Raw genomic sequence first — 14,142 nt, forward strand, 5'->3', positions numbered from 1 at the left:
CGGCCTCAGCAGCTTCCCCTCCTCAACCCCTTTCCTTTCCACCCACAAGACGGTGCAAAGGCCTAGTCCTTAACCCTGTTCGATGCATTCTAATCCACGGCTTGATGTTATGCTTAGCAGACCGCAATACATCTCGGGATGCAAGATGCTGTTTTAAGAGGTCAAATAATGTGCTGTCCTTGTAATTTCCACGTAGCACTGTGATGTCCAGGGAGCATTATTTTGGTTGTGTAGCTGGTGACATTATACCCAGAAGGGTTGTGAAATTTGGGAAGTCGTGAACAGATCGTAGATGTTTCCCTTCGGCTTAGTGCTCTGTCTCCATTTCTATCTGGGTCAGAGCAAGATGTATTTGATCACAGAGATGTCCTCAGGGCCAGGGCCCCCCCAGTTCCATAGAAGATGACCATGCAGAAGAGGGGTCGGGCTTTCCCCTAGGCCCCGGATCTGAGCACTGAGTCTGATCTAGGCCCTGCTCATGGGCACCGGGAGCTTCTAACCAACTCAGAGCACCAGGGCTTATCTTTTACAGAAGACGGGAGCTACTTGGTGACTGTGATCTAATTGTTAACCCAACAAGAAGTTGGAATCAACCAGGTGGAAATATTTACACCACAGAAATTGGCAAATGCTCCAAACCAGGGTGCTTATTTATTTGTTTGTTTATTTACTATTATTATTGTTTCTTTTTTCCAGAGAACTGGCTTATTAGCACACTGCTGCTTAAAATGTACCATACATGGGACAGGGTCACCAAGAAGACACCTGAAATTCTAGTTGTTTATCCCCAATAGAGCAAACTTTCTAAAATTTCTTCCAAATGTTGTGTTCTGCTTAAGCCTTGAGGGAATATTATTGATTAAGTGATCACATGATTGCTAATCCTGGGTCGGCATATTGCTATCATGATGGGTAATCAGTGTGGTCCTGCACGTCGTCCCCCACTGGCTGCCATCTTGCAAGAGCCCACAAATTTCCCATCCAACAGGATAAATGCTCCCCTCATCAAGATTGAAAATCCGCTAAGTGTCCCCATCAAGAAAAAGCATCACCCAGCTACATTTTACTGTCACTGTTTGTAGTCTGAGCACAAGAATTTTAAAAATGATCTATTCTGCACAGAACTGAGTGCAAAGAGGATTCAATTTAGCAGCAAGTTATTAAGTATGTATTATGTAGGGCACAATAAATACATGTAAAATGATTTAAAAATGCTCAATAACTCTATGGAAGAGTAATATAGATGCTTGGGAAATATTTATTAGGGATGTGGGCAGACTTTATACCACAATCTCACAGAAAAACGTCTCTAAGATTCTGTTTAGATATTTTATCTAACCCCTTATTTCATGTCAAATGCCCAAATCATTCTCACTTCCAACTTTTTTTTATTTCTCCAAGTTTTTTCATGCCTTCTCCCTTCCTGCCCCTTTCAAGGAACTCCTCCCCTCCCTCTCCTCCCCTATTTTTCCATTTGCATGTCTTCCTCTCTCCCTGTACTTTCTCATTTAGCAACTTGACCTCTCCAGGTGTCTCCAGTTGAGCAAATATTTCCATTGCTCTGCTCAGCCCAAAGCCTATATAGATATAAGAGCCTTCCTTTCCAGTAGCAGGAAGACAGGTTATTGTAAATAATTCTGATTTTGTTTCCAGAAATACGATTTTTTCATCCATGGTTTTCTCGCACATGCTTTCTTTTATTATAATGGCGTGTGATACTCCTTCATGATAGGATTACTAATTGATTGGGAGCCAGTGCAATTAATGTCTCATCTCTGTGGCCTGGTCTATTACCTTTCATGTACTATGTGTTTCAGATATATTGGTTGGGTAGAAAAAATGCCGAGGTGTCCCCAAATCCAGGCACCTGTGTTAGGTCTCTTAAATAAACTTCATTATATTTATACTACATTTTTCAGAGACACAGAAAACTGTACCATACTGAACCAAATGAAAATGAAATTAGATTTTTTTGACATTGAAAATAATGCATGCTCTAATTGTCAAAGTAAGAGTGATTAGGTGTATACATGTCTAGTGTAATTAATATAGAAAAGAGAAAGATGTGACTGTAAAAGAGTTGACTGCAGAAGCTTATAACAAAATGCACGGTTATGTGCAGAATCTTATCCTAGTTAAGTGGCCATTGCTCAAGGCTACCGTTTATCGCTTGAGCTGCTGTGAGATTTTAATTCACTAGAGGGAGCTTGTGGGTAGGAGTGATGCAGTTTCCACACAAGGAAGATTGATTGCATTCATTCAATCCCCACAGCCCGAAAAATACTTCTATTTATTTTATTCAGAGGCTTGTTGTAACACATCCCAGAGTTGCCTAGTCATTTTTTTCCACTAGTGATAAGTCTAATTTCCTTTCCCATTTTTCATTCTTCTGTGCAATTCACTCAATCCCCACAATGGTCTAACATTCCACTGCATTTGACTCTCTTCGTTCTTATCTGGTTTCATCACCGATATTCTTTTTATCCCAGAGAACAGCCAATAAAAGAGTTAATACAGTCGAGGTGCCTACTTGTTCCATGTTTGAGTGATAGAAGTTCTTCCTTATTGTTCAACCACTATTTCAACAGTAAAAAAAAATTGACTTATTCTTTGGTCTGTTATACATTTGGCATACCACAGTTATCATTTTAAAAGTGCATATTAACTATAGGGGATGTATTTGCTGGCACATTTTTACTTTTTTTTTTTTTTTTGCTTGATTTGTCTTGAGGTCACATTCTGAATGGAAAGCATTCATATGATTTAACAAAAATTATTTGCCATCATATCAGAGCTCAAACTGCAGTAGTAGTCAGGAATTCAGATGTCAATCATTAAAGGCTTCATTTTGGTACTTTTATTGTTTCACCAATTAGTAAAAGCTGTGTGTTGAAAGAATTTTTGTCTGTGTGTCTATGCATGTTGTGTGTGCCTGTACATACTGTATGCACATGTGTGCCCTTAGATATCTCTGTCCTTTAACTTGAGGAATGGAATATCCACAGGCCAGAGTCAAAGTCACCAATCTGAAAAGCTCATCAATACCATCTGAAAGCTCTTTCTTTATTTCCTCCCAAGTTCTCATCCGAGGGAACTCAAACTTAGCATCATTATCACTCCTTACATACTGTTTTATATTTAATATGTCCAGTTGATTGCAAATGGCTTCAACATTTCCTCCCCAAATTCTTTTCTGTACAATAATGAGAGGGTGTGTCAGAGGTCCTGAAGACCAGCCTCAAGCTTGAGAAATTTCTCGAACTCACAAGACTTAGAGGAGCCGCCGTACTCCTGGTTATAACTTACTACAGCAAGAGGATGCAGATGAACATCAGTTAAGGTGAAAGGTACTCTCTTGGCCCATTTGGGCTGCTGTAACAAAATACCTCAGTCTAGGTGGCCCATAGGCAACAGAAATTTATTTCTTACAGTTCTAGAGGCTGGAAGTCCAAGGTCATGATGCTGATAAGTGGGATGCAGGCCCCTCTTCCAGGTGCAGAGTTCTCATTGTTTTCTCACTTGGAGGAAGGGATGAGGGGTCTTTTCTAGGGTAAGAGCTTTGCCCTCATGACCTGAGAGCTTCTCAAAGGCCAGGTTTCCATTCAGGAGAAACCAGATCTAAGGCTCCAGTTGTTCCCTCCCAATGGAGCCGAAAACACACTTAATTCTCCCAGCAGTGATGGGTGTCAGAACAGGTGAAGTGTTGCCAACCAGGGAAGCTCACCAATGCCTTGGGATGCAGGGATTTTCATGGGATCTTGTCGCATAGGCATGCAACCATCATGGGACTGAACTTGCTACACAGACTCTCGCCCCAACAGGGTAAAACAGGCCTTCCTCATAAATTACATTATTAGGATAAATGTATCTGATCAAACTGGTACAGTGTGGTCCAAGGCCTCAGGAATACAAAATCACTCACTATACAGAATATTCCAAGGGCTCACAGCTTCTGCTCTGAAGCAGATTTTTCTCAAGAATATTCAGGATTTGAGCAATCTTAGCCTGTGGAGTTAACCTTCTCCTGCCCAATAACTATTACTTCAAATTAGATTTCCTTGGCCAAATATTTAGGACATCCTGGGTTAAATAATATTTAACAGCTTTCTTCATTGCTCTTAACATGCTAAGAACCATTGTGATACACCAAGTGTGTGAATATATGTATTTATCATCACTTAATAAATTTCAAAATTTTTTCCCCTCACTGGACATTTTATTTTAGTACATGTTGCTGTAAATGACTCTTCACACTTGAGCAAAGTGACTCTGTCTAATAAAATAAAATGTTACTTAAAAGGGCAAATGGGAAAAATAGTTGAAGTATAAGAGTTACTGATAAAGGACCTGCAGCTATTTGTTAATGAAGAATTGTGCTTATCTTTTATTAGCTTTTGTTGGGTCTACCACGTTTTAATTGATAACTTGCTTTTGAATGTTTCACAAATATTTACCGTTTTAATGTTTTAGTAATGAAATCAATGTATTTTCTTAACCTTTGTCACTTGTATCACAAAAATGGATATTGGAGTTAATATACTGAATGGAATAACTGTCCATTGCTAATACGTAAAGAGTATTTAGCTATAAAAATATAGCAATATATCCTAGAAAAAAATCAGGACTTCATGTTGATTGAATAATAAATACAAATAATCTTTCTATTTCTGAACTAAAGGTTTATCACATTTTAACTTGCTGACTGTATTTGAAATGGTCCAAACACCTGCTAGAATTGACTAAGCCTCATACTATGCCATTGACATTCTTCTTGTTGTAGTTGCTACTAGTATTCTATAAAATCTGTAGCAGAGCCACAGGTGAGCGTAATGGGCAATGTGAAAGACAATTTGAAATTAGCAAGCAGTCATTTGAAAACTTGGTTTAAAAAATCGTATGGTACCATTAATGCAATGTGGTGTGAAAAGAGTCTCCCAAGCATTTTGTCTCATATAAAATCATGCAGTGCACACATGGATTTTGCAGATACAAAGGGAGAAGTGAAATCAAGCCAGCTTTTTCACAAGATAATGTTTCAGGGTTCAGAGAATGTGAATCATTTATTCACTTCTGAAATCTAGTAAAACATCTTTATTAAAATGAAAGCCTATTTCATTACCAGGGATAGTTTTGAACTGACAGCAAACAAGTTTTCTCTTATTTATTTAGCATATGCACTGCATATGCTTTTGATGTAAATATAAATGCTTAACAAAATAAATACTACCCAACAAAGCGTATTTAATGTGTTCTGTGGTGTTCACTCGATAGCACCATTTGAAACACATAAGAAGCCTATTATAGTATATGTAGTATGAAATGCATTTTCAGTTCTGTTGTGTGCTATGTGTGTTTTGTCCCATAACTGGTATCAATGAAGGAATGTGCAAAGTGCACCAACATCTTTTTAAAAAAGGAAAATTAAGGATTCCTAGAATCTTTGAACTTTCACCCTTTTACTTTGAAGAGTAGATGGTGATAATATCCCTTTACAACAGGTTGTCCAATATGTTTAACTGATAGATAAACCCTGAAATTTGGCCATCTCTGTGTTAAATATATGAATGTGATTAGCAAGAACAAAAATCTCAAATGATTAGAAGTGAATAAACTGCAAACCATTGCAAATTATAACCACAGTAATTTTTTAAATGTGTATAACATTTGCTAGTCTAAAGCAATATGAAATAGAAGTTAAAACATGCAAACAAACAAGGCATTACAGGAAGAAAAGCTTCAAGAGGTCTGTTTCTCATTGTAGACAAAATGCGAAAGTTCATCAATGGTCTTCAGGCTGGCTGAGGCTCTCTGGGACCTTCAGCAGCTCATACAGTCCCTCAAATATTTGAAGAAGCTCAAAGATGAGATCTCCTTTATCTGCAAACTCCAGCTTGCCATAGGACTTAACCTCAAATTAAGTCTACTGCAGACAAGAGGGACCCACGTGGTCTTCTGCAAATGGCAACCAATAAGGATCTTGGGATTTCACTAGATAATGGTGCACGTGGAGGGCCTGAACAAGGCTTATAACAAGGCAGCTCTTGGGCTGAAGCCCGTTCAAACTGCTTTATTCCATCTCTGCCTGTATAATATGGTTTTTTAAATTGGAGTATTTCATAAGAAAAATGATTTCAGGCTTTCTTGAAGAAATCAGTACCTTTGGGAGCAATTGGCATGACACTAACATATCGTGGACCTACATGGAAGCTACCTTCTCTGAAAAGACACAGCCAGCTATTCAGGTCACCATTTCCATTTCTGTTACCTGCTTGACTCCTGTGAACATGTGTGCTTACAATTGACTAAGTTCACCCAGGTAAACTCGGAGAAAAAAACAACAAAAGGAAAACACATAAAAATGAGTGTTGAATGGGTATTTATGGAATGATCTGTGGTCTTCTGGGAAATTGAATATTGACTAAAATCTATACTCCCTTAATGAGGATAAATGTCTGATTTGTCCCTTAATGTTCCTGCATGTGCCCTTCTGAGGATTGCCATTAAGAATTGTTCTTCTAATGGGAAGAGAAATATCTAACATGGGGAAAATAAATTCTTGAACCGCAGCTTTTGAAATATGCCCAGCCAAGTTTAAACATTGAGAGTCAAACTGATGTTGCATGAAGGTTAGAGAAATATGGGGTTTTAGATTAGCAACTTAAAGGTAGAACAAGAGTTGCTGTAGGGCCAAGAGTTCCAGGGTGGTAGAGAAAAATCTAAGGAGGAAATAACCCAATTGATACATTCCCTGAGCAGCAAATGCTTTGGAAAACTTGGAGAGAAATAATATGCAAAGTGAAGTTGCTTCAGGGTCTGTACTTTGTCACCATATTCCTTTGCCATTTATTGATTTTTAGTAAATCCCATTCTACCTGAGGACCTTTATAGTGGTGTGTTGACAGAATGAATGCAAAGAGGTACAACAAGCGGAAAAGTGGCGTCTCTGCCTCCATACTTTATGCCTCCTTTGCTACCTTAACCTTTGGGCCGAAAGGATAAAAATAAGGAAAAGGGCTTCTGCTTAGCCCTGCAGCCATGCATGTAAGCTTGTTGATCATCAATGCAACTTCGCTTCCAGTTTGAGATTTCTGCAAATAGCTCCTTACCCAAAGCTTGCCTCCTCCAGGAGACCGGGAAATAAGTATGAAAATAATGATTACCTTGTCAAAGAGTTTTAGGAACATAGTGACCAGACCTAGGTGGGTGAGTGTCAACTAACCAAGGACACAGTTTCTCAGACCCTCACTGGTACCCAGATGTCTCAGCCTTCAGTCACTCCCTAACCTGCTCCCTGTGCTGTTCCCCCTTTTCTAGTATAAAAAAAGCTTGCAATCAACCATGAGTTAAGAGTGCTTTAGGACATGAGACCAGTGCCTTCTCAGTCCACTGGCTTTCCAAATCACATCACTTTCCTTGCCCCAACACCTTGTTTCTTGCCTTACTGGCATGTGCTCCAGTGAGTGGCCCAAGCTTGAACCTGGTAGCAGAGGGAATAACTCTGTAAAGAGAAGTAGGGCAGGAGGGAATAAGAGCCAAGAATGGAGCCCAGAAGCGTCCATAGTGTGGTTCTCACTTGAACCACAGCTTGACAATTCTTGGGGCTGGTTTCTCTGGGAGGCAGAGGGAATTCCATTTATTGGGGCAATACTATTCTTTTATAGTACTGTGGGGGTACTTTAGATTCAAGATTTAAAAAGTAGATATTCCCATTTTGCAGATGAGTAAAATGAGGCTAAAATCATGTTCAATAACCTCCCAATGTCACCAGGCTAGCAAGTGGCAGGTGTTGGATACCCACATCTATCTAATCATATATTGGACAACCTTCATGTTTCATGCGTAAGGCATGATTTCTAATGATCTATATACAAATAGAAATGGTTGAATTAGACATTAGAGAGAGAATTGTATATTATAACCTACTGATCAGTTTTATCATTTTGTTGAGCACTTCAAAATTATCTTTAGGACAATATTTGGAAATTATCCTAACATGTGTGTATATGTATATATTTGTATATACATTTAAGTGCAGAAAATATAAATATATATGTTATTTCTTAACTTTAAAAATATATATGTACACTTTTTAATACTTACAGTGCATGTACAAACACACACACAATTTTGAAAAAGTAGTAATTCTGGTCTTTTCATCATTATGTAATTTTTTTCAGCTCAAGGTTTATTGATTGCTATGGATAATATTTATGCCCTGCAAAAATACATTTAACTTAAATCAAGGCCCAGCATGGCTATTTGATATGAGGCAAATTCCTAGTATGCTTGTTCCTCTAAAAATCTTAGTTCCTGTCTGACTACAGGGCCTCGGGTTTATGTAATTGGCCTCACTATTGACCCTTTCAGGACTTTAAAGTTTTCTAGGAGATTCTATAGGCTTACTGAATGGAGAAAATGCATCCAGGCTATTTCTTGATACACATTTCAGAGATAATTTTCCCCCTGGGAACTTTTAATAGCTTTGATACCCTCATCCTTTGTCCTAAATTCTGTAGTAATAAGAATGCAGGTCACAAAAATTTGAGAATTATTCATTCATCAACTTTTAGATTTAGTGGAACATTTAAAAGATATTAATGTGAAATTCTGAAATTCCAATAAAATCCCTCAAAAAAGGAGAACTTCACATATGATGTGGCTCATTTCATGAGTCAGCACCACCCTGGTGCTCTATTTCTTGATAGGTTTTTAGTGCCATTCTCAGTATCCCCTGTTCTGTTAAGTTGGAGAAAACTAGTCAGTTTGTTTACTGCTGGAAGACCTGGATATTAAAGTCTTGCCAGCCTCATGTTGTACAAACACACACAAAAGGAGCCATCTTCATGTGCTCTTACTTCTCTATATGCCTTTTTACTTGCAAAAGCTGAGGAGTTTTATAATCACCCCAACTCCCTCACTAGGCAGAGAAACTTAGTGACATGTTGAGGGAAATGCTACACTGTGTTAATAACGGTTTTGAAAGAAATCAGGGAAGTTAATCATGTGTGGACACAGGGTTAAGAAGCAATGTAACAGACTATTAAGCTTAATATAGATATGTGATATAAGCATATGCAGACAGCCATTAGCATAAATTCATGTTACAGAAGAGCAGTGTGGCATGCCACTTGGTGGATTTATAATGTATGTGAGGGGCAGGATGGAGATCGATAGGAGAAGGAAGTGGGTCAGAGAATCCATATACAGGTCCTGGATCAGGTTGATAAAACCATTGCGAATTATAACCACATTATTTTTGAATGGTTTTATTGCCTGAGACTTTATTATACAGACACATCAAATGAATGAGGACATGTAGTGGGGGAATCTTCCATAGCTTCGAGTGGCTTCAGTATGAGAAATATCTACCTCTCTTAGCTGGAACTGGCTTCCCTTAATGCTCACAATCATTATGTTGCTGCTGAGTAACTTTTATAGGCAGGAAAAATAGAATATTTAGTTAAACTTTGGTGGGGAGGGAGTATTTGTATATTTTAATTATTTTAGAGGTAATTATATCTTAACTTTCTTTCCTTTTTTAGGACACACCAACCGTGGCAAAAAAATTATATGTGATCATCAAGCAAACTTATCCAAATATATTTAGAAATAAATTCTTCTGGGGCTTTGCCCTTCAGCTAAAACAAGCAAATATGTTCTCTCTCTCAGTTTCAGTCAGAGGCCCTATTTTGCTTTTCTAGTTCACATGCCATAACAAATATAATTCTGTCCTTGAAGAGATTTTAATACATTAGGAAAATGAAAATAACTTGAAGAACAGAAAAAAGCAGTTATCACTAATTATCATGGTAGAAAATTTTACTTGGATCAAGTCACAATCTCTTTTCATCAACTCCCTTTCTTTTGTGTTTCCCCTAATTTCTTAGAATGGGATCCTTCAGAGAAATTCTCTTTTTAGCTCAAATGATCAGAAATAAATAAACTGCAAAATTTTTAGAAACCATTACCTGTCCCATTTTTATAAGGGAAAGCAAAGCTTGCAGTAGGTTTAGTTATTAGTCTTTCTCTCTCTTTTTTCTATCATTCTCTCCCTCCCTCCCTCCTTCCTTCCTCCTCAATTTCTTTCTTCTCTCTCCCCATTTCCTTCTTTCACTAAATCACCTCTACTGCTTATAACTGGTATCATAGTGTACTGGAGACTACCATCGCTGTTTCTTCTTAAAGAAGCCCCAAACATCTTAAACATCTTATATCCCAATTCTTTCCCCTCCCCCGGCCAGGTACTATCTCATATTTCACTGCCTGAACTAGATCTCTTTGGCTTATAGTTAATAACTTTGTAAAATATATATTGCCCTGGAAAGACCATCACTGAAAGCTCTTATCGTTATTTTATTTCTTAGGTTAAAATATAAGTGTGAGAGGAAGAGCTAAGAGAAATGGAAGGCCAGCGAGTTGGAACCCAAGCACTGAGGATGAAGAGAAAGTCAGAGAGAATCCCTGGAGCCAGGAGGGGAAGGAGCACATGCATTGAACACCATAAGGGCTTAAGAAAAACAAATAGTAACAATGATGCAGAGACAGCCAAGTATTTTCTGTAGTGTATATTTCTGCTACACCACTTAGTCATCACAACTATCTTCATTAACCCAAGTATACTGATGATGAAAACAAGAAATTGAGTTTAAGAAACACTCTTCACTCGTATCTCATGCTTTTTCCTCATGTCCACCTATTGCTAATAATGGATAAGGAAGTCCAAACCACAGTTCCAGACCACAGTTCAGTCTCCACCTCTCTGGATGCAAGCAGGGCGGGGTAACAAAGCAAAGAGGAACATAAAGTGTTGGTGACGATGAAGATGAGCTTCTAATGCAAAGGAGTTGGGTTTGCTTCAAGGTGAAGGATAAAGTGCATCCATCTATGAAGAGGTTTTAAGAAGTTTAAATACCCAACAGTTTTCCTTCATGTTTGGCCAAAGGAATCACAAATGCAACCATCTTTGCTTACAGATGGAGAGAACAAAAAAATGAAGTCACTCTCTGCTTTGAACTAAATGGAAAGCAACTAGCAGAGATTTAAACCTGTATAATAAGGTTTTTTCAATGTATTTGTGTGTGTGTGTGTGTGTGTGTGTGTGTGTGTGTGTGTGTGTGTACCCTAGCTGGTTAAAGGTGGCTGGTTAAAGGCAGTTTACTCAGCTTAAAAAGAGAGTGAGTGTGGATAAAATTGCAATATTTCCAGAATCTCTGGCCTGGCCCTAGTGTATCTCCGTATCAATAGGTGTTTCCAAAGGGTGGAGAGAAGTAGTCCATCTCCATATCATTAGGTGATTACAAGGGAAGCGGGGGAGTATCTGGACCTGAGGGATTGGGTGGGGTCCCTTCTTCTACAGGGGGGTTGCAAGAGACACCAGTGAAGTAGACGACTGCTTGTAAACAATAAATGAGTTTCTCCCACATTCTTTCTCCCTTCGACTGATTTTGGTTTCATAGGCATTTTGCCCCGGGATTTTCCCCCTGGAGTTACAGTGAACTAGAATGAATTTATTAAAACTACTCATGCTTACTTTTAATAAAATTCCAAATGAAATTAATTTAGTACTAGCTGCTCTAGATTTTTCCAGAATTGTGGTGTTTCCACAACACTTTTTCCATACTTGAGAGGGAAGATATGGTTAAAGGGAAAGTGTCTGTTTCTTTCAGTTCTAAGTTTCTGGGAGAGTTTTAAATTGCTTAGGATTTGGACTACTGTGCCCTAGTGGTGGCATTAAAAATGCTTCATGGTCCTTAGGGAAATAATTTTAACTTAAAGTTTTCAAATGGGTCTTTTTCTAACTCAGTGATTGGCAGGGCTGGAAACTGTGTGACTGAGACCACTGAGTTCACGGGGATGCACCAGGTTCAAGGTAAGGTAGTATGGAAAGGGTCAATTGCAAGTACCTTTTAAGTGATTTTGCTGATAGGCAAGGAATGAGGAATTCACCTTGCCTACATCCTTCTAGGTGATTGTTGAAATTCACTTCCTTTCACCTGCGTAGCTTTCTGCTGGGCATGCTGCATGTTCTTAATATGTTTTACTGCTTCACCATGCTTTTCTCTTCCAAATAGTAGTTACATACAGCACACCTCTGCCAACTGGTAAAGCGCAGGACAAGAAGAAGGGATGCACACTGCCTTCAGCTTTTGAATTTGAATGTATCTCTTCTTTTAAATGAGTCTTCCTCTAGGGAGATGAAAAACATGTAAATCTTAGAAGTCATTGAGAATCCTATCGCTGTCCTTATTCACCCTGACAATGGTGGGAGCCATTAGGCTACTGTCAACTGTACGGGAGCCGAGGGGCATCCTCTAAGGAGATCATAGAAATGCTCTGATCTCCAGTTCTGACCTATCTGTTCCAGGCCATTCACCATAGTTACATAGTTACTTTATAGGGAATACAAGAACATGATCTAAGAGGTCTAGGAGAAATTCTGTCCAACAGGATCACACAATTTTCTGTCAGGCCCTTAGACACTTTTAATTATCTCTTAAAAGGTAGATTTCTTAATTCACTTTAAAGAGAAAACCAAGACGGGGTCATTCATTCCCTGGTGGGGTCACAAGGAAGGACACTGAAATCTGGAGGATATGCTGAAACCTCAACATTAACTTGACTTAGGCTGAGCTGCAGGAACAGAAACCAGATTTCCTGACGATCACAGCACCACAGCGCTGTAACCAGGTAGTGTATTCACCTACTTGATTATATAAACCACTCAGGTTGGAAAGGAGAAAGAGGACGAGGAAGGTGAGGAGGAAGTAGAGGAGGAGAAAGGGGACAGAGAAAGAGAGATTCTCCCACATATTTAAAAAAAAAATTATGTTGAACTGAATGGATATTTGAAGCTTTTGCTGAGATGTCAAACAGCAGTATGTGTGACCTGTATGCAAAAGCAATGCAAGAACAATCTCCAAGGAATTCTGGGGCCAGCCCCATGTTGCCAACTGAAATATAAGATGCTGTAGACTGTCGAGCGCAGCCTGGGAATGCTTCTTTGCCAGGAATATGTTGAGCTTCATGAGGAAATCAGGGGAGTAAAAAAAGGGGTAAGGTGTAGCTCAAACAAAAATAATGCATTTAGTGACTCTCCAGTTAAAGAATACAACAGCTCTCAATAACAGAGTAACTGTGCCCATAGTTGGATGAAAACTGAACAGGTTGTTTTACAGAACCTATAGACATGTATTAGTAATTCCCAAAGAACACTGAACCTAATCTACAACTGCCTTACGGCCAACCCTTTCCCCTTATTTATGGGAATGGCATTTATTTAAAACAAAACAAAAACCATTTCCTATGGTGCTATTGGAAATTATTCGCTGATGCAATTTAATCAAGTCCTGCCCTAGTCCTCGTGGCCAGGCAATCGATGGGTTAAGTTAGATCACTAACGTGTGTTTCCTGACCCTGGAATGCTTCATCAAATGTACTCATTACTGATTGAACAAGAGAATGAATAGTTGTGAGTTTCAGTTGAAGCTCCGATGGGATTGTGTGTAAGCCCTAATGTGGTCGAGGTATTTAAATTTTGAGTTTTGTAATGGGCTCTGACATGTTTCATTTCCTCCGAGGGAACACTCGAGACCTCTGAAAGTAAATGTTGCTACAAAGTCATCAAGGCAGAATATTAAAATGCCATCAAATGAAAATTTCACTAATGCAATCCGGCTAGAGCTCCAGGTACTGGAGCGAAAAGGGGAGTGTCAAAGGTCCCAGTTCTTTTAGCGAAACATGATTTGTTCCTCTTCACTGACTGTTTCTCCAAATAAATTATTTAAAGTCTTATTTCTTCTTTCTCCTGGGCCTCTTAAAGTTAAGCTATACCAGGAGGTGGTGGGAGAAGCAGGAGAAAGAGAAAGAGGTGACACAGGTAGAGATTCAGGGAGTGTTCCTACAGTGAGGCTCTTCCCCACTGTGTCCTGTTTCTCTCATTCCACAGAGCTGGGCAGGTATGTGGTCAGATGAGGGGATAAGAATCCCTAGTTATCACCCTAGGGCTGAAACCACTCTTATACTCAAAAGTTTAATAACACATCAGGGTGTTAAGAGTGTGAGAGATCATCAAAGAATGCTCATGTAGTGATGTGTAGAGAACATTACAGAGTTTGGGAGAAGACGCTGTTCTATTCCTCATGG

Source organism: Manis javanica, chromosome 18 (genome assembly GCF_040802235.1).
Source record: "Manis javanica isolate MJ-LG chromosome 18, MJ_LKY, whole genome shotgun sequence".
Lineage (NCBI taxonomy): Eukaryota > Metazoa > Chordata > Mammalia > Pholidota > Manidae > Manis > Manis javanica.